Source organism: Hemiscyllium ocellatum, chromosome 30, assembly GCF_020745735.1.
Source record: "Hemiscyllium ocellatum isolate sHemOce1 chromosome 30, sHemOce1.pat.X.cur, whole genome shotgun sequence".
In the NCBI taxonomy this organism is placed as follows: Eukaryota; Metazoa; Chordata; class Chondrichthyes; order Orectolobiformes; family Hemiscylliidae; genus Hemiscyllium; species Hemiscyllium ocellatum.
The window spans coordinates 8,044,261-8,061,469 of record NC_083430.1 but is presented as its reverse complement, the minus strand read 5'-3'; positions in this window follow the sequence as shown (position 1 = coordinate 8,061,469).

The window sequence follows — 17,209 nt, the reverse complement described above, 5'->3', positions numbered from 1 at the left end:
ATCTCGAACCCTTGTCTCTGGTGTTAAGACAAGCCTACACTCTGTCTATGTTATTACAAAAATATATTTACAAAACCTATCCACGTCAGCCTCCATATTTCCAGCACGGGCAATTTGTGTTGGTCATACACCATCCAGATTTAAAAATGAGCACAGCAGAAAATCTAGCTGGGTCCTATCTGTCCATCAGCAATATATTCCGGAGAGGAAGTGACAAGTTGTCGATGTGCCAAGAATGGAATTTCATTTCTAAACATCAACAGCACTGAAAAAAAAACCTCAGGACAAAGTGAGAGAGTGATCAAAAGCAAAGCATAAAATTGCAAGAATACAGAGGTATATAAAGCCGAATGTCAGGTGAGAAAGGGGAGGCACAGATGCTCAAACATAAAGGAAGTGAGACTTAGAAAACTGAGAATCACAAGGAAAGAAAGAAAGAACCATAGAATACACTTAAGAGGGGGTAAAGATTATACTAGAGTTTTTGTTTTGCAATCATCAGGAAAAATGCAAGAGTAACATGTTTTAAATGGGCACAGCAATTTACACTACATGAGAAAAAGAGTCCTGAATTATTTACAAGCTAGCTCTGATTGGCTAAGATGTTACCATGGTGAAAGCAATGACAGGATCTCCAAACTCACAGGTAATTAAAGAATTTTTTTTTGTTGACAGTGAACAGTTCTATACATGAATGAATACCACTTCTAACAAGCATGAATAAACCACGTTATGAGCTCAACTCATTATTTTCAATGGTTTGTACTACAGTAATTAGCACAGCAGGATTGTACAGCAGGTGCTATATACTTGCAGAATCAAATCTAACAACAACAAGTCATTTTGAGTTTTGCAATTATGGGCTGGTTGAATATTGTTGAATCTCTGGTTATTAAAATAGGCTCTTTAGCTTTGATCAGCCAATGCACTGGCATCACACCAGAATTGAAATTCACAGACAATATTGCTCAATTGTGTGGTGGATAGAATATCTATTTGGACTGATAGCCATACCCAGTTAGTGGAAAATAGCACTCATAAAAACCCATTGCATAGTGGCAACTGAAAACAGTTCCTGAAACAGTTCCTCAGATTGTTCAAAACGTTGCCATTTCTGGGGAATTTGATGTAGGCTGGGCACATTTCAGGACTGCGCGTGGTGACCTTTGGGCCATTTGTGAGTTTGCATGCCCTAAAGCAAACATTGATCTAAACAGGACAATTAGTGTACAAGAGGATAACTTTGATACAATACTTGTTTACTGTGTCAAGCTTCCTCAGAAAGTAAGTGGCAGAAGCTCAATGTAATAAGCTGTTAATAAAGTCAGGAAATAAGCAGAGGGAATAAACTCACAAGATTTGAAAGCGAAGATAAGAATTTTAAGAATGAGACATTGTTTAACTTGGAGACAAACAGATCACTGAATGTGAGGGTGATAGATGGCTAGGTTTCGTTTAAGTTCTGATAAGGGCTGCACAAGTTTGTATGATCGCAAGTTTACGGACAATAGACACGTGAGAACTGGAAGTGTTGTGGTGATCAGCCTGAAACCTACTGAGCAAACATTCCACAGCTGTTCAGTGGACTAGGAAAGATAAGACAGCAAATCCCAACACTGCATCCTGAAATGAAGCCAGTCCATCTGTTTACACCCAGAAACATTGCTCATCCACTTTTACCAAATGTCAGGAAGTGACTTGGCTTAATGTTGAGTCAGGGAATACTTTAGCTGTGATAAAGCAAACAAGCTGATGCTCGAGAATGGTCCCAGTGCCAACACCCATTGATCTATCAGAATCTACATTTTTGTCATTTATATAAATGATTTGGATGTGAACATAGGAGATATGGTTAGCAAGTTTGCAGATGACACCAAAATTAGTGGTGTATTGGACAGCGAAGAAGGTTACTTCAGAGTATAATGGGACCTTGATCAGCTGGGCCTATGAGCCAAGGAGTGGCAGATGGAGTTTATTTTAGATAAATGTGAGGTGCTGCATTTTGGAAAGGCAAATCATGAAGGACTTAGACACCTAATGGTAAGCTCCTCAGGAGTGTTTCTAAACAAAAGCACTTAAGGGGCAGGTTCATTGTTCCTTGGAAGTAGAGTCACAAGTAGACAGGACAGTGAAGAAGGCATTTGGTATGCTTTCCTTTATTGGTCTGTGCATTAAGTATAGGACTTGAGAGGTCATGTTGTGGCTATACAGGACATTGGAATACTACATTCAATTCTGGTCTCCCTGCTATAGAACAGATGTTGTAAAACTTGAAAAGGTTCAGAAAAGATTTTCAAGGGTGTTGTCAGGGTTGAGGATTTGAGCTATAGGCAGAGGCTGAATAGACTGGGGCTGTTTTCCCAGGAACAGTGAAGGCTGAAGGGTGACCATACTGAGGTTTATAAAATCATGAGGAGCACAGATAGAGTGAATATCCAGTCATTTTCCCACAATAGGGGAGTCCAAAGCTCAACAGTATAGGTTTAAGGTGAGGGGAGAAAGTTATAGAAGGGACCCAAGGGGCAACTTTTTCATACAGAGGGTGGTGTATGTGTGGAATGAGCTGCCAGAGGAAGTAGTGAGAGCTGAAACATTTACGAGGCATTTGAATGGGTACATAAAGAAGAAGGGTTTAGAGCCAAATTCTGGAAAATGGGACTGAATTAAAATAGGATATCTGGTTGTCAAGGATGAGTTGGATTGAAAGGTCTGTTTCTCTGCTGTGACTCTATGATTCTACCTAACAGCTATACAAAGCATTTTGATGCAAAACTCATCCCCTATAACCTGAGAGTTTAACAAAATTAAGAAAGAGTGGAATCTTCATGAAGTTAGTTGCAAATAGGGTTTTTTTGGCAACTGCCTTCAATGAAGAATCAAGGGTCCTCACAACTTTTTGGAAAGTCTTGCTTCATCACAGGGCAATATCAAGCATCCAGGAAAGACAGGATGAAGTAGTATATCACATGGGGTGGCATGGTGGCTCAGTGGTAGGCACTGCTGCCTCACAGTGCCAGGGACCCGTGTTTGATTCCACCCTCGAGCAACTGTCTGTATGGAGTTTGCATGTTCTCCCTACATCGGCATGGATTTCTGCCGGGTGCTCCAGTTTCCCCCCACAGTCCAAAATTGTTCAAGTTAGATAGACAGGCCATGCTAAATTACCCATAGTGTTCAATGCTGTGAAGGTTAGGTGCATTAACTATAGGAAATGCAGGGTTACAAAAGATAGGGTGGGATGCTCTTTGGAGTGCTGGTGAGGACTTGTTGAGCCAGGTAGTCTGTTTCCTCAGTGTAGGGATTTTATGATTTGTACGGATGCTATCCTATGCCATAGATCCACTCAAAATATGACACAAGATTGTAAGCTGCATTTTAACATCTACGAGAAGCAGGACTCACACTCAGCAACTAATGTGAATTCTCACAGTTGACTGCGAAGTTCCTTGGGCATGTTGTGGATGGATCCCGTGTCAGAGTTGATTCACAGAAGCTAAGAGGAATTGAGGAGTTTCCAGTTTATCAGAATGTAACAGAGCTTCAGAGATGCTGGGCTGTAACAAACCAAGTTGAAATCTTCATGGCCAACTGAGCCGTCATCAACACTTTCTCCCATGTTACAGCAAGACAACACATGGAGCTTGGGGGAAGCACAACAGAGGTGTTCACAGAAAATCAAAGAGATGGTTTGATATTTTAGATCATTATTTCCCAGCATTACCAACTATTATTGGCACTAATGCAGTAGAACTGTACTCTTTTCTTAGCCTCCTGAGGAAGTTGAGGCATTGGTGAACTTGACATTCAACCTCATTGTGAAAATGTGAGGAGTACCACCTACAGACGCTGGTGTGAAAGTAGGGAAAGTCTCCAACACCGGACCCTGCAGCATGGATAATCCTCAGTTAAAGGAGTCAGGAGGAGGGTGGTGAGAGTGCCCCATGAGGATTGGCACATTCATTTTCCTCAGTAATTAACTCAGACTTTGGCAGATGCTGCTGATAGATGGAGAGGAGCACCATCTGGACCACTGGGGTGTGAGAGTACACCTCATGCTGCCAAGCTAAGTCAAGATCATGAGAACTTGCCTTGGAGCCTTTGCTGTGAGAGGTTTCCCAAATGATGTGAATATTTGGTATATTATTGAAAGGCATGGATTGCACTATATCACATTCTCCAATGTCGTCATGTTCATATGCTTAGCAAGCACCACTGCTCCACATCCATAGCACTGACAGCATATAAGTTGGGATTCCATCTCTGGTCAACACCCTTTCACAGGCACCCTGCGACCTATTCTCGCAGGGTCAATGGAGTGTAATGCACTGCTCGCCTTAATAGCCAATGCCAGCAGCTCTCACTGACATAAGCAATTGCATGTATCTGTGCTAGCCAACCCTCAACAGTACTCTGGCACAAAAGTCGACAGAGAAAGTACACTGAGTTCATATTACCCCTGGGCTCAGAAACAGTTTTTACCCTGAGGCTCCTCAGTTGGTGTGTCTGCTGGAGGTTGAATACCCAGAGCCAGTCATGAGGGTCTGGTCGCCTTGATCCAAGCAGTGACTTCATTGAAGCTTTTCTCCGTAACAAAGTTCTTCCTGACCACACTAGGGATGCCTACATCTTACCCACCTCAATCCGTGCCAGCTTTGGAATAATAGGGTAGTCTTCTCCTACCACCTGTCCCTCATTGCCTCTGATGACTTCCAGGTCACCACCTGGGAAGCACAGGGCAGCTCTGCCAGCTCTCTGCCTCTCCACTGGGATTTCTCCTCTTTGTAAAGTTATACAGCACTCAGAGCGGAGGTTGCTGTCATCAGTTTCAATCAGGGTTACATCCACAAGACCATTCCTACTAAATCTCGCTCCCAAAACTAGCAGAATGCATATGAGAAAGGAAGGATTTTGAAGTCAAAATATCAATGTGTTCACACTTACTCAAGACCAACACTTGAATATAAGCAGGAAAGTTTGACATACTTTTATTGGACAGATTGTGACAAACCACAGGCACGTGGTTTACAGATATCATGGCAGCATGTTTTAGAGTGAGGTTTCTGAAGTTTAGATTAATGTTAGTCTGGCAGGCAGCTCTCAGGAGTTGGAACTCCATCCCTGGTGTTTGATTCTAAGGAAGGTCCATAGTTGGCACTTAATAGCACTGTTAAGAGGGTGGTGCTGGAAAAGCATAGCAGGTCAGGCAGTATCCAAGGAGCAGGAAAATGGCTGTTTCGGGCAAGAGCCCTTCATCAGGATTCTTGATGAAGGGCTCTTGCCTGAAACATCGATTCTACTGCTCCTCGGATTCTGCCTGATCTGCTGTGCTTTTCCAGCACCACACTCTCGACTCTGATCTTCAGTATCTGCAGTCCTCACTTTCTCCTACTTAATACCTGTGGACAAGCCAGAAAGGAGGCAATGAATGGTTTGGCTTATCTGCTGGTAGCCCTTGACTACTATTTCTACTTGACTGTTACATGAGTATTCTTAAAGGTGATAAACTTAAGTCTGAGTTATGTCTGAGAGTGTAACTGAAGTTTAAACTGAACCCATGAGAGATCATCATGAATGAACCGAGCAGAGTTATTGACTTCATTAGCTCAGGAATATTCCTGAAAGCTTGCTTAAATCTCCAGATCACAATAGACACTGAAAGGTTTGAAAAACTGGAACTTGAGTCAGAATAATCTAATGTAATGAAGATGCAGAAAATTCAGTAATGTAACAATCACGCAAGTTCTGATCAGCTTGGAGAAAACTCATTGATTCCCAGCTCCCTCCAATGTACAGATAACATAGATTAAGAACAGGAGTACTGAAGAACTTTGATTCTCCGAATTTTGGATTCTCTGAAGAAGATCTCAAGGTCCTGATACAAATGTTACATTAAAGACGTGTTTCCAATACTAATCAAGTCTTTTATTTACAATGGTTAAAAGTGAACTCGCCTTACTGAAATGCTGCCAAGAACAATGTTGGACATCAATAGGAGCCCAGGCACCTTTTCCAAATGGCTGACTGCCTGGCCTCTCTCTCTCTCCCCTCACTTTTCCTGGAGTTCTACACAAGGTGTACCCTAAACCCTCCATTCCCCAGATAATGTCTCCAACATTGTCCTGTACAGGGCAAAAGTGGAACCTGTCAAAAAGTTGCAGTAAAAAGTTGTGTTGTGTGTGTGTGTGTGTGTGTGCATGTGCGCACGCTATTTCGAGACTCACCCCCTAACGACAGCAGCAGTCTTGCTGTTGGTGTCCACTCCAGCTGCCACGGAGGAGATGTGCAGATGGGGGGCGGGGGGCGGAAGGGGGAAGTGTGGTCGGCAGGTTCGGACGGGGGCATGGACGGGGGTTGGGGCGGGTGCACGCGTGCTGTGTGCTGCTGCCTAGCCTCCTGAACAGGGAGCAGACTTAGCAGGTGCTCGCTGTGTCAGTCCCATTGAGCTGATGGAGGTGGGGGTGGGGGGAAGGTGTGAGGCTTCAGCAACATTGCTAGTCCCTTACACAGCCAGTGTGTCTCTGCTCAGAAACAAACCCGGGGCAGAGAGAGGAAGTAAGGCAGGCAGAATGAGGAAAAAGGAAACTTCAGAAAACTCTGAGCCCCAGAGGAGAGGCATTGAATCAATTAACCAAATAATCAATTATCCAAATGAAATACTGCCTGCCCATCTCGCTCTGATAATCAAGGTTCCTCTGTACATTGGTACATAAAGGGTGATTGAATTAGATGGAAACCTGTTCTATCTAACTTTCACCCATTCATGACCGCATTAGGCCTTCCAATTTCAGGCTTGTGAACTCTTAGTTTCAAGGGAAGAATTTTCTCAGTGCTAAGATGGTGGGTTTACTGTGAGGCAGGCTGGAAAAAGAGCAGACAGGCATGTAAAACTAGTGAATAATAGGAGGTTTCCTCTGGGAAATAGCTTCCTTGATCTGGTGCACAAAATGCAAGTATATTCCCCATTTGATCTTAATGTCATGGGAACAGTTTTCTTTTCATTTTCAATATAGTTATCACTGGCCCAGGAATCTCCATTCTACATAAACTCCACTGCATTCGCACCTAATCTATCACTCACAGCATATCTTCACAAATGTCCACTCAAATCTCTGCTCTTGGTATCCTCTAACCTTCATTCTGTCAGAGGTGCTGTGTTGAAGTGCAATTATTGTTTATGTCAACAACACCTTACAAATTAATTAATGATAATTTATCTGTGTTGAAACAGACTGTTTTAATCCTGCATAAATCATAGGAGACCCCATGTTTGTAAATGGTGTCCAATTTAGATGGCTATCTTTACATTTACATGAATGTTTTGGAATATATTTGGGAAAAGGTGGCAGAGATGACTTGAGACTTCCAAATAATGAAGGATGTAGAATTAAACTACCTTTCATTAAAGAAGACAAAATACTGAGGTCGTGTTAATATGTTTAAGCATACAATGCAGTATTTTAATAGAATAGAAACTTAAATTCACTTAAGCTGTGTTCCCAGAGCAGGTTTATATGTGAAATCCAGCAATATTAGGGCAGCATGGTGGCTCAGTGATTAACACTGCTGCCTCATGTGCTAGGGACCTCACTTCAATTCCAGCCTTAGGCAACTGTCTGTGTGGGTTTCCTCCCACAATCCAAAGATGTACAGGTCAGGTGAGTTGGTCATGCTAAATTGCCTGTAGTGTTTGGTGCATTAGTCAGAGGGAGGTGGGTGGGTGTGAACTTGTTGGGTCGAAGGGACTGTTTCCACACTGTAGGGAATCTGATCTAAAAGAAAATTCAATTTTAAAAATTTGAAAACCTTCTTTTGCTGGAAGTAGAACATCAGGGGAATACTAGTTTGAAATAAACCACACTTTTAAATGAGATTGAGGTTATCAGAAGGGTTTACTAATCAAGTTTCAAGTTTGTTATTGCAGTTTTGCTGGAGCCATCAATGGTTGCTAGATTGGGGTTATTTACTCCAGAGTTTTTACTCATCAGTGAGAGGTTTTCTAATTTTCTTTTTCCCAGTTTTACTTGTTCAGCTCTCTCAGGAAATCAAAGTAGATAATAAGAAGCCAACATTGCTGTTGTCTGTGAAGGATAAATACACCATGTCACCACAAAGTAAAGAGTCCATGCAGGCCTAACTCTTTAAACAAACAGTTCTGTCAAACCAGCACACTTTCCCACAACATGATCAATGTTTTTCACGCTTGAGAGTTAAGCTGTGAAAATTAGTTTGTCCAGGTGAGCTGAGGTGCAAGTGAGAACCCTTGACATCAAACTGCATTTGACAGCCAATTTGAGAAGCCCTGATAAAACTGGAATCCAACGGAATTAGACAAATACACTCCACTGGTTGGAGTTATATCTGACTTAGGGAAGATGGTTGTGGTTGTTGGAGGTCAGGACATCCTTTGAGGAATTCCTCAGGGTAGTGTCTGGCTCAATCATCTTCAGTTTCTTCATCAATGACTTTCCCTCCATCATGAGCTCAGAATTGGGGATGTTAGCTGATGATTGCACAATGTTCAGCACAATCCACGACTCCTTAGAGACTGAAGTCGTGTGTGTTCATATGAAGCTAGACCTGAGCAAGAATCAGGCTTGAGCTGACAAGTGACAATTAATATTAACACCATACAAATGACAGGCAATGACCATCTCCAACAAGACACTGTCTAAGCACCACCACTTGACATTCAATGACATTATTACCACTGAAGCCCCTACTATTAAAATCATGGGGAATTATCATTGACCAGAAACTGTTAGGGACTAGCCAATTAAATGTTGTCACTATAAAAGCCAGTCAAACATAAGAAAGCAACTCACCTTCTGACTCTCCAAAGCCTGTCTACCATCTACAAGGCACAACACAGGACTGTGCTAGAATGCTGTCTAATTGCCTGGATGAGTGCAGTTTTAACAACACTCACGAAGATTAACACCATCCAGGAAAAAGCAACCCACTTGATTGGTACCACATCCACAAATATCCACTACCTCCACCACTATGCTTAGTAGCAGCAGTGTGCACCATTTACAAGATTCACCACAGTAACTCACAAGGACTCATCCAACATATTCAATATACATAACATGCAGGACAAGGACAATAGAAGCATTGAAACATCACCAGCTCTAAGTTCCCCTCCAAGCTAAACATCTCTACTTTATGTAGACATGGTGTCTCTATGACAGCTTTTTTTTCAAAAATGTGATGTATGTACATGTCCTTTTGCCTACATAAACCAGGGTCCTGTGGACTTAAATATATAGCTTCCAGCAAATACAAATGCATCACACCACGAACCTAACTGACAATCATAAACTGCTTCAAAGTGTAACTAGCACAATCTGAATTACTTAATCAATGATCCGGCAGCAGGATCACATCTAATGGTGGATATATACTTATCGAGTAAAAAATGAGGTCTGCAGATGCTGGAGATCACAGCTGCAAATGTGTTGCTGGTCAAAGCACAGCAGGTTAGGCAGCATCTCAGGAATAGAGAATTCAACGTTTCGAGCATAAGCCCATCCTGATGAAGGGCTTATGCTCGAAACGTTGAATTCTCTATTCCTGAGATGCTGCCTAACCTGCTGTGCTTTGACCAGCAACACATTTGCAGATATATACTTATCATAGACTTGGATTAAATAATCCTCAAGCAAACCCCAATATTCATACATGTACACCTGAAAAAGGGGCTGAAATAGTCAAAAGCAAAATACATTAGTATAACATTAAATACACACTGTGCTCAGTGTTGGTTCCAAGTTTATATCTTTGGGACACATGACTGAACAATTATGCTCAAGCGCAAGTTACAGAGGTAATTATTGGACTTGATTATGAATGGTAAACTGCCTAGTGACATAGGATGGTCCTCATGGGTCACCATGTCCATGCATATGCATGTTATCAAAGACACACAAAACAATGTCCTTTTCCATTTATTTTACCCATGACTGACTCTGCACAATATGAATTAACCAAATGGTGGTGTGAGCTGTAACAATCAGCTTTAGGTGAGTTTTCAACGTACATTAGGAAGGATTCCTTCATGCTTGCTGAGACATTACAAGACCTACATTTTAAGAGTAATAGCAGGTCCATGTGTGCTCACAACTTCCCAACTTATTTGCCAACATACTCCTCAAACATACAATTGACATTTGCACTATGTCACTATATCATGGCAATCTAGAAGTGTCAATCTGTCTTTGTTAAACTCCTAAAGTAATGAACTCGTGCTTAAGCGTTCAGTTCTAGTGATGCCATGTACACCCAAATAGGATGCCATGAGATTCCACCTCAGCCCAGCTTGTACTGACATTGCTCTTAGTTAGCATGAGAAATGCATCTTTGATGGAAAGGCTACTAACTTTCTCACCCTCTTCATATTTCGAGTTTGCAGATGATACTTTTGCAATATTTATATCTGTAGCTGCAACGAAGAATTGCTTTAAAACAAAAACAAAATAACTGCAGATGCTGTAAAAAATTTTCTTCACACAGCTTAATGAACTCCAACCTGCACTGAATCAGCATTAAAATGGAGGAAACAAATGAGCTCCCTTTCCTCAATGTATTATTTGAGAATGGGTTATAAACTACCTTCTACTGAAAGCCTATGTTCACAGGTCAACACACAGATTGGATTCCTACATTCTATTCAGACAACCTTACTGGCAAGCTCCTGAATACAGCCTGAGCAGTCTTCTCACTGTTTGAAGCTGAGATATCAAACCTATCCTGCACAATAACAGATACTCTGATCGCATCATCATTCTTTGGTTGTCATGAAATATGAAGAAATGATTCATGTTCATCACCTTTGGTTCTGAGCAGTGCCCCATGTCCCTCAGGTTACCCTGGAAAGGAATGGAGTCTCAGCAATTTTGATCGAATGGACGCTCACTGGACCAAGGGAGTATAGATATTGGTAACTCTCCTCCTACACCTGAGAGTGCAAGGCCTCTCTCTCTCCATGGCACCAAGCAGTCCATGAAGGCGGACAGACAGCTGCAGAATTGGTATGCTGTTGCTACATCTGACTGATGACAGTCAATGCATCGTAGGTCTGGCTGCATCATGCTAGGGCCAGTGCCCCCTCTATATCTTCCAGCTGCTGCTGATCCACACCTTATATCTAGATGACGTTCCTCATCACCAAGAGCTCAGAGTCACCTCCTACCTGAGGCTCAGCAAGTACCTGGTCTCAGCACTCTTCTGACTGCCATGAATCACAGAGAATGTTGGAATCCTTCTGAAGATCCTCACACAGACTCAATCCCTACCCCATTCCTGTAACACTATATGTTTTTATTTAAACATGGCCAATCCATCTGATTTGCACATGACTGGATATTATGGGTAATTTACCATGGCCTGGGTCCCTGCCACTGTGAGGTGGCAGTGTCAACCATTGAGCCACCAGTGGGCTTGCAGTATTCCTTCCTCAACCATGTGTGGAGTTGTGGGTATTTGGATGCAGACTATAATCCCACTGTGTATGTGTTATTGGACCCCACTGCCATGTTGCCATTGTGTTGTGGGGTGACTCAGGAGGCCCCTCCAATGCCTGAGCACTCTTATCTGGGGAGGTCCAGGAAGATTTTCCTGGGGGTGACAGGCTGGTCTTTGGGAGGATAGGTGCAACTGTGAGATAGAAGAGGTCGAGGGCATTTTGGGCACTGGTTAGTCATGGTATTTGATGCATTGCTCTGACCGCCTCATTAATAAGATCATCGCAATGACAAATGTCACTTATTTGGGTGTCAGGAAGTGCAACTCCTCAGGAACATTCTCTGTCTTCTCCCGTGAGATCAAGTAGCATATCATTGGAGGGGCATGAGGACAAAGGTATCCAGCTAGTTTATGGCATGCCTTCTCCTGTAAGAATATAAAGGGAATGAAAGAGCTGCTGGTGCTTGTTCACACTGGGGAGGGGTGTTGAGGTGTGCCAAGGAATTGAAGGTAGAGTGCAGGGCATACAGGGTTAGCAATGAAGGAGAATGGCAGTGGGTGGGAACAGGAATCAGTGAGGGAAGGTGCTTTATGTACCAGAGCTAGCACATTGGCAGGTGTGCGTGGTGGCACAGTACAATGTGAGGTAGCAGCGAGCATAGGATATTATTACTCTGACAGAGTGGATAAGCCCATGGACCTTCTTCCTGCACTGCAGCCAGCTCTCCTCACCCTGGAGATTTCAGTGATGCAGGTAGCAATGTCAGACTAGGCTGGGAGGTACTGGTGGGATGGCCTCCTCTGCTCATCCTAACCCTCCCACCATCTACAAGGATCTCCAAGTCCCTCTCTGAGAAACATGATGCCCACACACACTTACTCTGACATCTCTCCTGACTCCCACAATGAGCAGGCAGCTTCCAGAAGGCAGCACTCACACAGAAGGTGACAGTAGAAGGTGGCATAGCCTTAAATAATATTGGTTTTTGGAAAGGATTTCTACACAGCAGAGCATTGCTCCAGGAAGGGCACATGGTAACATGGGGTGGAGGTCAGACATGATTCTTGGGCTGAAACATCAAGAAAAATGGAGAGTTGTCTAGGATGTGGTGAGCAAACCCACTAGGGCCTCACAGTGAGAATCACTCCACAAAATGCAAAGTGAATTGAGGTTAGACAAAAAAAATAAGAATCAGCTCATTGTGTCAAATATTGTACCTAAATATTTGAGAAATGTTTCATTTACAGCTGAACCAACTCAATGCACTCATCTGTAAGGCCAGTTCCTTTCCTAATTCACATTCATGATGTTATCTCTCATACCGGTCTTTAACACTGGAAATATGTACACAGTATGACAGCCACAGTGTCCAGGCTACACGGTGCTGTCAGTGCAGTTCTGGAAACCCTTGATATTCTCAGTGAAAAATCTGAAGAAAATGGAGTGCATGTGAATGCGAGAAAATGTAATACTTTCTGAGCAGACTTTCAATAACCATGGGAAAATGGCCCTTGACATGAAATTGTATGCTGAGAGTGACAAAAAGCTTGACATTCTGATCATGCACATTCAAGACAACTTGAGGTAAGATAACTAAGTTGAAGGCTGAAGAACAAATAAACAGATATACATTCACAGATCCTTCATCCTTTTCCAAATCTCCCCTCTCCATCCCTGTTTGGCTGAATAGGTTATTGAGTGCCCTCCATGTCACAAAGCTCTATAAACAGTTTTTCTACATGATTGGTTTGTAATTTTAGTATAACTTTAATTCTACATCACCCTTCTTTTAATAATTCTACTGAATTTATTTGTCACCTTTTTGCCTCATGATTATTACATTTGCTTGTCTTTTGCCTGATATATAGTCCATATATTAATTTTTTGATGTCGTCTACGTGTAGCACTATTTGTGGTCTATGAATGCCTTTTGTGCATAAAGTGCCAATATTACTATAATATCTTTCATTTCTTTGCCTTCTCCTCTAATTGACCTGCTGGCTTGACCTTCTGCAAATTAGATTAGATTACTTACAGTGTGGAAACAGGCCATTTGGCCCAACAAGTTCACACCGATCCGCCAAAGCTCAACCCACCCATACCCCTACATTTACCCCTTACCTAACACTACGGGCAATTTAGCATGGCCAATTCACCTGACCCGCACATCTTTGTGACTGTGGGAGGAAACCGGAGCACCCGGAGGAAACCCACGCAGACATGGGGAGAACGTGCAAACTCCACACAGTCAGTCGCCTGAGTCGGGAATTGAACTCGGGTCTCAGGTGCTGTGAGGCAGCAGTGCTAACCACAGTGCCCCCGTGCCGCCCACCAGTGCCACCGTGCCGCCCACTGTGCCACCGTGCCGCCCACAAATGGTAATGGTTCTAAATTTCGGAGCTGAAATTAAATTCCTCCCATTCTGATATCAACACAGCCACTGAGCAAAGTATCAAGCAGCTCAGACCATGAAGATTCAGTTCCAATGAGACAGAAGTTGGAAACAAGAACAGAAGTTGCTGGAGCAACCCAGCAGGTCTGGCAGTATCTGTGGAGAGAGGAACAGAGTTCACATTATTTTGCCTGGTGACTCAAAGACAGTCTGAAGAAGGATCATCAGGCTCAAAATTTTAACTTTGTTTTCTCTCCACAGATACTGCCAGACCCACTAATTTTCTCCAGCAATTTTTGTTTTTGTTGTTGAAATTTCAGTTTCATGACCTCCTGTTGAAGGCACATATGCCTTCTCAAACTTGTAAATAATGATTAACACTGTGCATAACAGATTGTCATATATTCAGAATATTTGGAACTTGGGTTCTAAAGTTCATAGAATCATAGACTCTCTACAATGTGGGAGTAGGCCATTGGCCCAGCAAGTCCACACCAATCCTCCAAAGAACATCCCACTCAGATCCACTGTTCCCCACTCTGTCCACGTAACCATGCATTTCCCATGGCCAATTCACCCAACCTCCATATCCCTGGACACTATGGGCAATTTAGCATGGCATACCACCTAACCTGTACATCATTGGACTGCCACTTGGAGGAAACCCACACAGACACATGGTCAATGTGCAAACCACACAGAGCGTCACCTAAGGGTGGTATCAAACCTAGGTTCCTGTAGTTATTGGAGCCAGATAGATCTTATTGACTGTAAGATCCTTGTTAACCTGGGTCAAACAGCAAGCCCTGGCTGTCAGGTATAAACAGGAGATAAGAGAAACAGGAGATTCAGAGTCTCCTCAGTTTAGGAGACTGACTCTATGCTGGCTGGTATTATTGTCAGTCTGTTACTGTTAGTTTTTGTTTTCCTTCTTTTGTTGAGGGGGGGAAAAAAAAGAACCTGATCACTGAACTGGCTGAATTATTTACCCAGTTTGTTAACAGGTATTCCTTTTAGTGAGGACTGATTATTAAACTCCTGATACACATCATGTGTTTCAGGTGTAACTCAGTTCTCATTAGGGGGTTGTTGGTTCAGTGGCTGGTTACAGCCTGTGTGTTGCTCTTTTCTGAGAAAAGGGCAATGTTACTTTTATGGTAGGGCTTAGGCCTTGGACTCTAGTTTTCTTTGCTTTTTGTATGTATTTTCACTTTTTATTGGTGATTGGACTGAGCCCTGTGGAAGACATACATTTGACCAGAGGAGCTGTTTCTTTGGGGAGGCTCTGGGACTGGGCCTCTGAAGATTGAACATGTGTGTGTGTGCTGGGAGGTGAGCAGTTGCTGTATCCAGGAGTTTGGGAGAACACCTTTCCCTCAGGAGTGGACCAAACTGCTGTGAGTTAACTGCACCTGTACAATGTACTGTTCCTGTGAGTGGGCCTGGTTTTCCAAGGCTGGGCTAGGACTCTGGAGACTAAACAACTGTGTGCTGTGGGGTGTGCATTTGCTGCCTTCAGGAGTGGACTCTGCCCTTGGTTGTGGACTCTGTTTTTAGTAATGGACTCTGTAGTTTGGAGCGGACTCATTTCTGACCTATGTACGTCGTATACTGGAGTGGACTCTTCCTGGCAATGGATTTTATATCTTAAAGACTCTTGTGTTTGGGTTTGGACTGTGTACCAGAAAGGACTTTTTTTTTAATATATATATTGTGGTGTTTCCTGTATCTATCACCTGCACTGTCTTGTGTCCCTGGGTCTGGCAGGCCTTGTCGTGAGTTGGGAGGCTCATGCATCACCCTGAAAGATGTCACCCCAAGAGCTGGAAGGTGGGTAGGCCATCCTGTGAACCTGAAGGTTGGTAGGCTGTCCTGAAGGCCACAGGATGAGTAAGCCACCCTGATGCCAGTCACCCCGAGAGCCAGATGGTGGGTAGGCTGTTCTGAGCACTGTCGTCCCGATAAGGGGTAATCGGGACGGGCTGTCCTAGAGGTGGTCGAAAGGTGTCAGAGCAGCTGAGAGCCAGAAGGCGCGTAGGGGCGGCTGAGTTCCGGAAGGCTTGTGGGCTACCCTACATGCTGTCGTCCCAGGGAAGGGGACGGGCTGCCCTAGAGGTGGTCGAAAGGTGTGCTAGGATAGCCCACTAGTCGGAGGCGCAACAGGGTGGGTGAGAGCCCAATGGTACGTAGGGGCAGACCGAGAGCCAGAAGGCGGGTAGCCGTCCTCAGTGCTGTCACCCTGGGCGGGTACCGGGGCGGGCTGCCCCAGAGGTGGTCGAAAGGTGTGAGAGGGCGGACCGAGAACTGGAAGGGGCACAGGGTGGACCGAGAACTGGAAGGTGGGTAGGGGCGGGCTGCCTTAGTGGTCGGAAGGTGGGAAGGGTGGGGGCTTGTTGGGTCTGTATTGTCTGCACTTCTGTATGTAACTGTATTGTTTAATGTTCAAATGTCATTGTTGATGTCTCCTTATATTTTTGTGAAACTGGGATTTGAGGTTTATCCTCACGTCCCTGTAAACTGTTTGAACGGTAGGGTTTGGGGCCTGGCTTTGCTCCTCTCCCTTGTAAAATTGCTGTCTCTTGTATGCGGCTGTAAATGTAACTGTTTGTTGTAAACTTTTTTTTTGCAATTTGGTTAATAGAATATATAACCAGGAGAAAAAAAATATAAACAGGAGATTCAGAGTCTCCTCAGTTTAGGGGACTGACTCTATGCTGGCTAGTGTTATAGTCAGTATGTTACTGTTGGTCTCTGCTTCCCTTCTTTTCTGGAGGGGGAAACCTGATTCCTGAACTGGCTGAATTATTTAGCCAGTTTGTTAACTGGCATTCCTCTTAGTGAGGGCTGATTGTTAAACTCCTGATGTGTTTCAGGTGTAACTCAGTTCTCATTAGGAGGTTGTTGTTTCACTGGCTGGTTACAGTTTGTGTTACTCTTTTTTTCTCTGTCCTTTTTATCAATGTGGATTTTATGGTAGGGCTTAGGCCTTGGACTCTAGTTTTCTATGCTTTTTGTATGTGTCTTCACTTTTTATTGGTGTTTGGACTGAGCCTTTGTGGAAGACGTACATTTGACCAGAGGAGCTGTTCCTGTGGGGAGGCCTAATTCTGGGACTGGGCCTCTGAAGATTGAACACCTGTGTGTGTGTGTGTGCGCGCGCGTGCTGGGAGGTGAGCAGTTGCTGTATCCTGGAGTTTGGGAGAACACCTTTCCTTCAGGAATGGACCAAACCCCTGAGTTAACTGCACCTGTATTATGTACTGTGTTCCAGTGAGTGGGCCAGGACTCTATGGAGACTGAACATCTGTATGCTGTAGGGTGTGCATTTGCTGCCTTCAGGAGTGGACTCTGCC